Below are 12,045 nucleotides of genomic sequence, written 5' to 3' on the forward strand. Positions count from 1 at the left end.
ATTTGAAGCCACTGCACCTGGAGTAACTTTCTGCAGCAGCAGGAGGAGACTGTTACACTTACCTTTGCTACCGTGTCAGTGGCGAGTGGGCTTTCTGGCTCCAACATTTTACAGCTGCAAACCTTCAGCAACCATGGAAGAATCAGCAGACCAAAAAGATTTTGTGGCTTCAAACCACTGCGACTTCTGAAAACTTTCACATGGTAATAGGAATTTGGTATCATAGAACTGACAATCTGCTTTTAGAATTAAATGATACTACAAGGAAAAGTAAGACAAATTTTCTTGTCCTTTTGAAAAGTCAGTATCGTTTGTAAAGGGCTTTCTAGATTATAAATTTCTAAAAAGAAACCAAAAGTAAGTGTGTGAAATTTGAATTTGAATGAAATTTGGGAAATGAGAATATGGACTGGTTATTAGATGAAAGTAAGGAAGTATTGTTAATTTTCTTAGGGGTGATAATATAGGTAGGTAGGAAAATGTCCTTATTTTTAGGGGATGCTGGCTGAACTGTTTAAGGGTAAATAACACAGTGTTTGCAACTACTTTTAAATGTTTCTTAAAAATACAGATATATACTGAAATGCTCAGCAAAATAATAATAAATGCTTGATCTGAGTGGTGATGTGGGGTGTTTATTGCACTATTTTTCGGAGTATGTAGAAATTTTCCAATAAAAGGATTTTTTAATGAATTTCTTTATTTTTAGCTGGGCTGGGTTTCCATTGTTGCACGCAGGCTTTCTCTAGCTGCAGGGAGCAGGAGCTACACTCTCATTGTTGCAGTGCACAGGTTTCTCATTGTGGTGGCTTGGCTCTGGGCATGTGAGCTTAGTAATTGCAACACATGGGCTTAGTTTCATCTCAGTATGTGGCATCTTCCTAGACCAGGGATCAAACACATGTCCCCTGCATTGGCAGATGGATTCTTAACCACCGGACCACCAGGAAAGCCCAATAATTTATTTTTTTTAACTTTATAAATGTTTGTTGAGCTATTGCACAGAAACTTTACATTTTAGCTGAAAATGCTCTCTCTGCATAGAACTCTCTTTCAAAATTAATTGTAGCAATTCAGATTTGTGGTTAGAATGTGGCAAGATAATTATCATCATATGTAAAATAGTTTAAATGAGTTTCCAGTTAGAAAGCTGATGGGAAAAAAACTGATGTCATCCTATGAATCAGTGGAAAGTTACTGCTGTCTAACTGAAGAAAGTAACCTGGTGGAATGGGGATTTTGGTCTCAGCAGGTCAGAAATTTTCATTTCTTGATTTTGTCAATAGAAGGAATAAAAGTGAAACTCTGAAAATAAGAAATGGAAATTATGGACAAGAAAGTGGGCAAGAAAACTGTTCCTGGAGGCCCCACATCCAGAACCAGAACAATTCTGGAACCAATAGCAGAAGGAAATTGCAAGAAACGTGTGTTACCCAGTTTTCTGCGGATAGATAGGAAAAACAAAATAACATCAGAAAGAAGGTAAAAATAGCATTCTAGCCTGTCCATAGATAAGAATAGAATTAGCTAACAGTAGAATGAAAAACACTTCTGTATAGCTTGCCTTTTAGACTTTAAAACATATATATGTATGAACAGTCAATATGATTTCTAATAAAGAAATACTTAGTTCAATTCAGTTCAGTCGCTCAGTCCTGTCTGACTCTTTGCAACCTCTTGGTCTGCAGCACACCAGGCCTCCCTGTCCATCACCAACTCCTGGAGATCACCCAAACTCATGTCCATTGACTCGGTGATGCCATCCAACCATCTCATCCTCGGCCGTTCCCTTCTCCTCCCACCCTCAATCTTTCCCAGCATCAGGGTCTTTTCAAATGAGTCAGCTCTTCACATCAGGTGGCCAAAATATTGGAGTTTCAGCTTCAACATCAGTCCTTCCAATGAACATCCAGGACTGATCTCCTTTAGGGTGGACTGGTTGGATCTCCTTGCAGTCCAAGGGACTCTCAAGAGTCTTCTCCAACACCACAGTTCAAAAGCATCAATTCTTCGGTGCTCACCTTTCTTCACAGTCCAACTCTCACATCCACACATGACCACTGGAAAAACCATAGCCTTGACTAGACGAACTTTTGTTGGCAAAGTAATGTCTCTGCTTTTTAATATGCTATCTAGGTTGGTCATAACTTTCCTTCCAAGGAGTAAGCATCTTTTAATTTCATAGCTGCAGTCACCATCTACAGCGACTTCCCCAAAAATAGTCTGACACTGTTTCCACTGTTTCCCATCTATTTCCCGTGAAGTGATGGGACCAGATGCCATGATCTTCATTTGCTGAATGTTGAACTTTAAGCCAACTTTTTCACTCTCACTTTCATCAGGAGGCTCTTTAGTTCTTCTTCACTTTCTGCCATAAGGGTGGTGTCATCTGTATATCTGAGGTTATTGATATTTCTCCCAGCAATCTTGATTCCAGCTTGTGCTTCTTCCAGCCCAGCATTTCTCATGATGTACTCTGCATAGAAGTTAAATAAGCAGGGTGACAATATATAGCCTTGACGTACTGCTTTTCCTATTTGGAACCAGTCTGTTGTTCCATGTCCAGTTCTAATTATTGCTTCCTGACCTGCATACAGGTTTCTCAAGAGGCAGGTCAAGTGGTCTGGTATTCCCATCTCTTTCAGAATTTTCCACAGTTTATTGTGATCCACACAGTCAAAGGCTTTGGCATAATCAATCAAGCATAAATAGATGTTTTTCTGGAACTTTCTTTCTTTTTCGATGATCCAGTGGATGTTGGCAATTTGATCTCTGGTTCCTCTGCCTTTTCTAAAACCAGCTTGAACATCAGAAAGTTCACGGTTCACGTATTGCTGAGGCCTGGCTTGGAGAATTTTGAGCATTACTTTGCCAATGTGCAAGATGAGTGCAATTGTGCAGTAGTTTGAGGATTCTTTGGCTCTGCAAGACCATCCCCAAGAAAAAGAAATGCAAAAAAGCAAAATGGCTGTCTGGGGAGGCCTTACAAATAGCTGTGAAAATAAGAGAAGCGAAAAGCAAATGAGAAAAGGAAAGATATACCCATTTGAATGTAGAGTTCCAAAGAACAGCAAGAAGAGATAAGAAAGCCTTCCTCAGTGATCAGTGCAAAGAAATAGAGGAAAATAATAGAATGGGAAAGACTAGAGATCTCGTCAAGAAAATTAGAGATACCAAGGGAACATTTCATGCAAAAATGGGCTCAATAAAGGACAGAAATGGTATGGACCTAACAGAAGCAGAAGATATTAAGAAGAGGTGGCAAGAATACACAGAACTGGACAAAAGAGATCTTCACAACCCAGATAATCATGGTGGTGTGACCACTCACCTAGAGCCAGACATGCTGGAATTTGAAGTCAAGTGGACCTTAGAAAGCATCACTAGGAACAAAGCTAGTGGAGGTGATGGAATTCCAGCTGAGCTGTTTCAAATCCTAAAGGATGATGTTCTGAAAGTGTTGCACTCAATATCCCAGCAATTTGGAAAACTCACCAGTGGCCATGGGACTGGAAAAGGTCAATTTTCTTTACAATCCCAAAATAAATACTTAATAAAGTTTTTATTTAAATATTTAATTATTGTTAATTTTTATTTGAAAAATATATAGTTAAAATCTATTAATACAATGAATTTAAGCAGAAAATTGATTTGAGCTTGTGAATTGTAGAGCCAAGGCATTTGCTACCACCTAGTGGTCAATAACTGAATTGCAGGAAAAACCCTAGGTGTGCTGATTAAGTGAAAGTGAAGTCGCTCAGTCGTGTCCGACTCTTTGCGACCCCACGGACTGTAGCCTGTCGGGCTCTTCCGTCCATGGGATTTTCCAGGCAAGAGTGCTGGAGTGGATTGCCATTTCCTTCTCCAGGGGACCTTCCCGACCCAGGAATCGAACCCGGGTCTCCCACATTGCAGGCAGACGCTTTGCCATGGGAGCCATCAGGGAAGATTAAGGACTCATTAAAAAATAATAATTCTGATTCTCTGAAAAAGTAATAAAACTCAAACAAAATGATAAGTGACAGAAGATAAATAACCATGGAAACATAGAAAATATTTTTTAAAAGTTTAAGCAATCTCTACACATCATTATGCAAATATATTTGAAAAGTCTTATGAAATGGATAATTTCCTACTAAAATACAGTCTATCAAATTTGACTCCATGAGAATTCCCTGATGGTCCAGTGGTTAGGATTCTGTGCTTTCATTGTCAAGGGCCCTGGTTCAATCCCTGGTAAGGGCCAAGAAACTAAGATTGTGCAACCTGTGTGGTATGGCAAAAAAAAATGTTGACTCTAGTTGTGGTAAAAAGTTTAAACAGACTGATGTCCATATTAAAAAGTAAAGAAATTTATGAAAGAGCTATCCACAAAAATGCACCAGACTCAGTTTCAAATCGAAATGCCATCACATCTTCCAATACAGATAGTCCCAATACATTATTCTAGATACAAGAAAAAGTTCAAATTATTTCCAAAAATTAAGCGCCAAGTTGATCTCTAAGCCCAACAAAAGCAACACTGAAAACATGACAGAGCAATATCACTTATGTACACTGATGTAAAAATCTTAAAATATTATTGAACAGGATGCAGTACCACATTAAGAAAATAATACACCATGCCCAGGGAATTTAGCTCAGGAATACAAGGGTGTTTTGTTATTAGAAAACACATTACTATAATTCACCATATTAATAGATCTAAGTAAAAAATCCTATGATTAAATCACTATAAAAGCTGAAAACATATTTGACAAAAATAACACCCATTCCTGACATAAAAAAAGCACTCAGAATATAGGAATTAATGGATATTTCCTTAATGTAATAAAATATATAACCTCAGTTCTAAAGCAAGAGCTTACAGATTACATAATATTATAGTCACAAAATCTTAAGAGAATCAATGGCAAAAGTAACCATGCAATGAAAGAATTCTAAAGTTAGCAGGATATAAAGCTAACATATAAAAATCAATAGTCATTAGGTACACTAACAATATCCAGCTCAAAAATATAATAGAGGGAAAAAAATCCTATTTCCAATAGCAACAACAACAAAAAATAAACTCTAAGGAATAAACTTAACAAAAATGTGCAGGATTAACATGAGAAAAACTTTAAAACACTACTGAAACACCCAAAAATAGACTTGAACAAATGGAAAGATAGTTCATGCCCTTAAATATAGCAACTCTCATTTAAAAGATGTCTGCTGTTCCCGATTTATAAATTGAATAAGACTCCAATGGCACCCCACTCCAGTACTCTTGCCTGGAAAAACCCATGGATGGAGGAGCCTGGTGGGCTGCAGTCTATGGGGTCGCACAGAGTCGGACACGACTGAACGACTTCACTTTCACTTTTCACTTTCATGCACTGGAGAAGGAAATGGCAACCCACTCTGGTGTTCTTGCCTGGAGAATCCCAGGGACGGGGAGCCTGGTGGGCTGCCGTCTATGGGGTCGCACAGAGTCGGACACGACTGAAGCGACTTAGCAGCAGCAGCAGCTAAACTTCACGTGGAAAAATAAACGTGCAATAATACCTTTTTAAAAAAACTGGAAAGAGAAGAACTATAAGGTAAACGTAGCTTATACTGTACCTGATATTAAAATATGGAATTAAAGTTTTGTACTGGCACGCGAGTAGACAGAACTATGCGATAGAATAGACTCCAGAATTAAGCCTATGTATATGTGGAAATTTAGAATGTGATAAAGGTGGCATCTCAAAATGACTGGAGCAAATATATGATCTGAGGACAACTAGGTAACCATTTTTAAAAAGATCAAATGGATCATACCTCAGATTATACAGAAGAAGAATCTCCAAATGGATCAGAAGTTCTAAGTGTAAAAAATAAAATCATAAAAATGCTGGAAGAAATATAATGTGAATTCCTTTATAGCCCAAATGTGGGAAAGGCTTTCTGTATATGATTTGAAATCTAGATTCAGTAAAAAAAACTGATAAAGTTGACTATGTAAAAATTGAAAACTGTCACATCACAAAAAAGAACACCAAAAGTAAAATCAAATGACAAATCACTAACTGAGGGGAAAATATTTGCAACGTTTATCACAGATAATGGGCAGTATCTCTAATATATAAATTATCTTTAGAAATCATGGAAAACAAAGATCAAAAACCCAGTATAAAAATAAGCAAAATATGAACACGCAATTCACCCAAATGTGAGAGAAAGAAAAAGCTGTAAAGACGAGTAGGCTCTTATCCTGATGATTTATAAGCAGAGTTAGAAGTCACCAACTTCTCTTTGAATAAAACAGTAAATACCAGCAAGCTGCAAGGGCTTTTACCATACAAACACCTTTGAGTGATACTTAATTGAAAACAACACAATGAGTTAGAAAACTGTGAAATAGTCTAACAACAGGGTCATGATTAATGACAATTGAAGTCTTGAAAATAGCAACCACTTGTATTTTTAATTTTGCATTTCTTTACCTCTGGCATTAAAAGTGACTAAGGAAGCACTAAGGACTATGCTTATCTAAGAAACAAAGCAAGACAGGGCGGGGTTGAAATTTAATATTGGCTCCAACCATGAAAACCTGTTATACTATAATTCTCTGATAGTTCAGCTGGGTAAGCATAATCAAAGTGCCACTTGGTGGCAATAGATCCCAATCGTCTTAAGGTCCTTAAAGGGTGGATTTGGAAACTAATTGATAAAGGCATTTCATGCAGGTCACAAGATGCTTCAGTTAGAAAGGTTAGCAAAATCCTGAATATCCTTTAAAAGGGCATTAGAAGGAAAGAAAACATATCCTATCTTTGTTAAAAACAGTTATGGATACATTCTAGAACATCCTACTAGGAAAGATCTTTGGAGCTAGAAGAGGTTTAAAGGGAGATGAGAACTGTCAACATAGTAATAATAACTAAAAAGACAGACTGAAAAGAAGTATCGTGAATATTAAGAGCCTACTTACGGTTTAGCCATCTGAGCAAGCCACTTCCCCTGTCTTGGCCTCATTTTCTGTGCCTGAACACTGAGCTAGATCAGGAGTCAGCAAATTTCCTGTAAAGTGTCAGATAATACATGTTTTAGGCTTTGTGGGCCACTCATCGTCACAATCACTCAACTCTCTTATTGTAGCACAAAAGCAGCAATAGACATTATACAAAAAAATAAGCTTGGCTGTGTCCTCATGAAACTTTATTTATGGACACTAAAATTTGGATTTTGCATAGTTTCCACATGTCATGAAATCTTCTTCTTCTTCTGATTTTTTGTTTTCAACTGTAGTTTGCTGACCCTGGGCTGGAGGATCCCTGAGCTCCCTTCCTGCCCTGTGTCTCTGTTGATTCAACTGCTCTTGAGTCCCTACTTACCCAACACAGGGGTTATATCTCTTTAACACCTTCTTATACCTTCTTTTGCAACCTAAAGCAGTTTCTCAAGCTTTATTTACTCACATCCCATTAGATAAGAATTAGAAAGATGTCATGTCATATGTGGGCTTCCCTGGAAGCCCAGCTGGTAAAGAATCTGCCTGCAATGCAGGAGACCCCTGGGTCGGGAAGATCCCCTGGAGAAGGGATTGGCTACCCACTCCAGTATTCTTGGGCTTCCCTGCTGACTCAGATGGTAAAGAATCTGCCTGCAATGTGGGAGGCCTGGGTTCAGTCCCTGAGTTGGGAAGATCCCCTGGAGGAGAGCATGTCAACCCAATCCAGCATTCTCGGCTGGAGAATCCCCATGGACCGAGGAGCCTTGTGGGCTACAGTCCATGGTGTCACAAAAAGTTGGACATGACTGAGCAACTAAGCACAGCACATACCATGTGTAGCTCACGATATTTTAAATGTAGCTATCTTTGGTCCTCCAAACAGATACCAATATGGGTTTTCAACTTTGCATGTCCTTCCTCTCAACTCACCACATGGAGATTCCCAGGCTTGTCCTCGTGCATTTGAAAATCACTGCCTTACATTCTCTTAGACTTGAAAACTCCCAGTGGGAAAGCCCCCTAATAGCTTCGCTTCTCTTTTCTGCTGGAAAAGAACATCAGTTTTCCACGAACTCCGAAGTAAAGGAGGTTGGCTAACTTAAGCTTACTTTGTGAACCAGAGAGTTGCAGGTAAGACATGAACTTGACTACATCTTAGTCTTTTCTTCCTCGTAGTCAGAATCCACAACATAAGCGAAAGCAATGGTTTCTGCATTTGTCCCTCTCTTCAATTCCCCTAAGACCATGAGACAAGAGCTAAACAGCTTGATGACCATGTAACTGGTTATAATTGCTATCGATACAAGAATAAAATTTAGGGACTGTACAAGTGACTGTCCATCTTTATAAAATGTCTTTAAATTGTTGAGAAGGAAAGAAAAAGTTAGCTGCTTTTAGATGTTCAAGCTGGTTTTAGAAAAGACAGAGGAATCAGAGATCAAATTGCCAACATCCACTGGATCATCAAAAAAGAAAGAGAGTTCCAGAAGAACATCTACTTCTGCTTTATTGACTATGCCAAAGCCTTTGACTGTGTGGATCACAATAAACTGTGGAAAATTCTGAAAGAGATTCTGGGAATACCAGACCACCTGACCTGCCTCTTAAGAAACCTATATGCACGTCAGGAAGCAACAGTTAGAACTGGACATGGAACAACAGACTGGTTCCAAATAGGAAAAGGAGTACATCAAGGCTGTATGTTGTCACCCTGCTTATTTAACTTCTATGCAGAGTACATCATGAGAAACGCTGGGCTGGAAGAAGCACAAGCTGGAATCAAGACTGCTGGGAGAAATATCAATAACCTCAGATATGCAGATGACACCACCCTTATGGCAGAAAGTGAAGAACTAAAGAGCCTCTTGATGAAAGTGAAAGAGGAGAGTGAAAAAGTTGGCTTAAAGCTCAACATTCAGCAAACGAAGATCATAGCATCTGGTCCCATCACTTCATGGGAAATAGATGGGGAAACAGTGGAAACAGTGTCAGACATTATTTTGGGGGGCTCCAAAATCACTGTAGATGGTGACTTCAGCCATGAAGTTAAAATATGCCTACTCCTTGGAAAGAAAGTTATGGCTAATCTAGCATATCATAACCTAGCATGATAGCATATTCGAAAGCAGAGATATTACTTTGCCAACAAAGGTCGGTCTAGTCAAACCTATGGTTTTTCCAGTGGTCATGTATGGATGTGAGAGTTGGACTGTGAAGAAAGGTGAGCACCGAAGAATTGATGCTTTTGAACTGTGGTGTTGGAGAAGACTCTTGAGAGTCCCTTGGACTGCAAGGAGATCCAACCAGTCCATCCTAAAGGAGAGCAGTCTTGGGTGTTCATTGGAAGGACTGATGCTTAGGCTGAAACTCCAATAGTTTGGCCACCTCATGCAAAGAGTTGACTGATTGAAAAAGACCCTGATGCTGGGAGGGATTGGGGGCGGGAGGAGAAGGGGACAACAGAGGATGAGATGGCTGGATGGCATCACCGACTCGATGGACATGAGTTTGGGTGAACTCCGGGAGTTGGTGATGGACAGGGAAGCTTGGCGTGCTGCGATTCATGGGGTCTCAAAGAGTCGGACATGACTGAGTGACTGAACTAGTAATGAGCAGCCTTAAAACTTCTGCTGGAAGGATGGGACATTATAAAATGGCCCATCTCCATAAATAAGTCTTTCTCTATCAAGGAGTCTCATCAGAAAGATGGGGATGTGAATATTGAGGGCCATGTGAGCCAGCAGCATTGGGTGACCTCATCTCTTGTGTGAGCCTGCTTATGATGTGAAGTCCATGAGACCATTAGCACTCTGGAGACACATGAGGCCTTGAGGTTTAACCCACTTACCCCAGGTCACATACGTACCAAAGAGGAGCTAGCACTCTAATTCAGACCTGCCTAGAAAAGCAGTTATCCATTCAATTTCTTTGTCTCTGTCATATCCATCTGTCCATCTAGCTATGTATGTATCTATCTCATCTCAACATCTTCTCCCTGGAAAGCATTAGGTCCTTATGCTTGAATAATTAGAGTCCCCTAAGGAGTTATTTGGCCAATTAAACCAGGTTAAAAGACTCCAAAGAGAAGTTTTCCCCTGGGAATTTACCAGATAATCTTACCTGTAATGTTCTCTATCCAATCCTTATCACAAACCTGGTTATGAGAAATGTTATTTTTGTAAGATAGCCAGAGAGAGTGGAGCTCAGGCTCTTAAAACCCCAGGTTTGACTCATAGTTCAAGTCAGAACAATAGAGACCCTGATAAGTCACTATTTTACTTCCCTGAATTATAAAACACATTAATGCACACTGAAAATTAATAAAAACTAAAGCATATTTTAAAGCTCTAAAGCTTCTGATTATTATAAATTAATTAAGTACCCAAATCACTGATTCATTCCCTTGAAATAGTGAAGGAATGTCAGATACTTTTAAAATAACTCCATGATATTATCAGATTTTATGTGGCTTATGTCCTACAATTCTGCCCCATTAAAATATATGCCAGGATTTGAAGCAATGTGGCTAAGAATGACACTGTTTCCCATTAGTTAGGATTTGGGGAATTTTTATTAATTTTTACAGAAAGTAAAAAAACAATAAGTGGATATAAATTTTGAACTATAAGCCCAAATATCAAAGGAAATATAACTTGAGTTTCTGTATTTCTATTTCTACTTTGAGGTCTCATCTGATAGAGCAAGAGCCTTAGCTCTCTGGGGGCTCCCCTTTCTTACTTTGGGTTGTGCCATTGTTCTAGAGCCTTATATAACACCAAAGGTGGCGGAAGAAGGGTCATAATCTGGCTCCAAGTCTCAAGCAGAGCTTTCCACCATTCCAGTCAGCCTGCCCCTCTGCTCCCACCCCGCCCTTGGGCACAGGGATCTCTGCAAGGCTGTCTGGCATCCCGCATGCCTGAAAGCAGCTTGAAGTTGCTTCCTCTTTGGGGTTTTGGTACCACCTTCCTTTACTCCAGACCCCTGCGATCTCTGCTCATTGATCACTTCCCTTCCCCTTAGCCAGGACAACATTTTCAAGTCCCCTTAAGTTTCAAAGAAATGCCTTGTCTACCTCTGCCTGTTCTGAAACGTAACCTCTTAGAAACAGAAGCCAGGAAGTCTGGCAGGCTTAGCCTTCTGCCATGTAACATCCCTTCCTTAAGATAACGAGGACAGGGTGGCCATTAGTTTGACTGGGCAGGGGAAATGTATAAGAACAAAAATACAGACAAATATCTGAAATACCATCTGACCGTTCTTTCATTTTTCAGTATTTATATAGGCTCTTACATGCCTTGTTTGCACAAGTTTTGTATCTCTCATTATCCCATTTACTGAAATAAGTTCGCAAGTTTACTTTCTACTTCCAATCCCATTTTTCTCAATTGAGTATTCTCTCTACTTTGGCCCTGTATTTCCCTAATACCAAGACTCCTGGGACTTAAAAATATAAACTAAACCCAACCCAAGAAATCAGGGCATCTGATCATCTTCACTAAGGAAACTGAAACACTAGCATCCTTTAATCGATAAACATACGTGGGCAGAAGTTTATACTGAACAATGTTTATGCAGCATTAATTATATAGGCAGAAATTGGAAATGACCTAAATGCTCAATAATGGAGAATTGTTTAAATAGAGGAATCACATGATAAAATTCTATGAAGCTATTAAATCTCAAGTTGTAGAAAAATATGTGATAATATAGGGAAATAGTCACCAAAATAATAAAGGCAGTATGAACCGTACAATCACAATTTTATAAAGTATGCACTTAAATAGAGCCCACTTAAGGCTCTATTTAAGGAAAAAGGCTGGAAAGTTAAAAGGGATCTGTGTTCTGGGACTGTGAATGGTATTATTAACAATAATTATTTTCTTTCCACATTTTAAAACATTTCTACAATTCACATATGTTGTTTTCCTAATCAGATAAATAATGTTACTCGAAAAACTGAAAACATTTATTGAGCTTATGATTTGTGCACCAAGCATATGCTATACCTCAATAAAAAGATTTTTAAAAATAACAGAGATCTTTAACAAGAATAAGAAAGAAAA

The 12,045-nt window shown here is 38.8% G+C and overlaps 1 long non-coding RNA gene across 2 annotated transcripts in view; it reads right to left on the minus strand.

Annotated features, from left to right (window-relative positions):
* The window catches only part of LOC114108801 (uncharacterized), a 72,104-nt gene that overhangs the window by 43,216 nt on the left and 16,843 nt on the right, over window positions 1–12,045 (minus strand). For both annotated transcript variants that reach the window (XR_003585519.3, XR_009601347.1), the window contains exon 2: window positions 6,962–7,050. This is a non-coding gene — a long non-coding RNA (uncharacterized LOC114108801). The remainder of the gene's footprint in view (window positions 1–6,961; window positions 7,051–12,045) is intronic.

Source organism: Ovis aries, chromosome 1, assembly GCF_016772045.2.
Source record: "Ovis aries strain OAR_USU_Benz2616 breed Rambouillet chromosome 1, ARS-UI_Ramb_v3.0, whole genome shotgun sequence".
Lineage (NCBI taxonomy): Eukaryota > Metazoa > Chordata > Mammalia > Artiodactyla > Bovidae > Ovis > Ovis aries.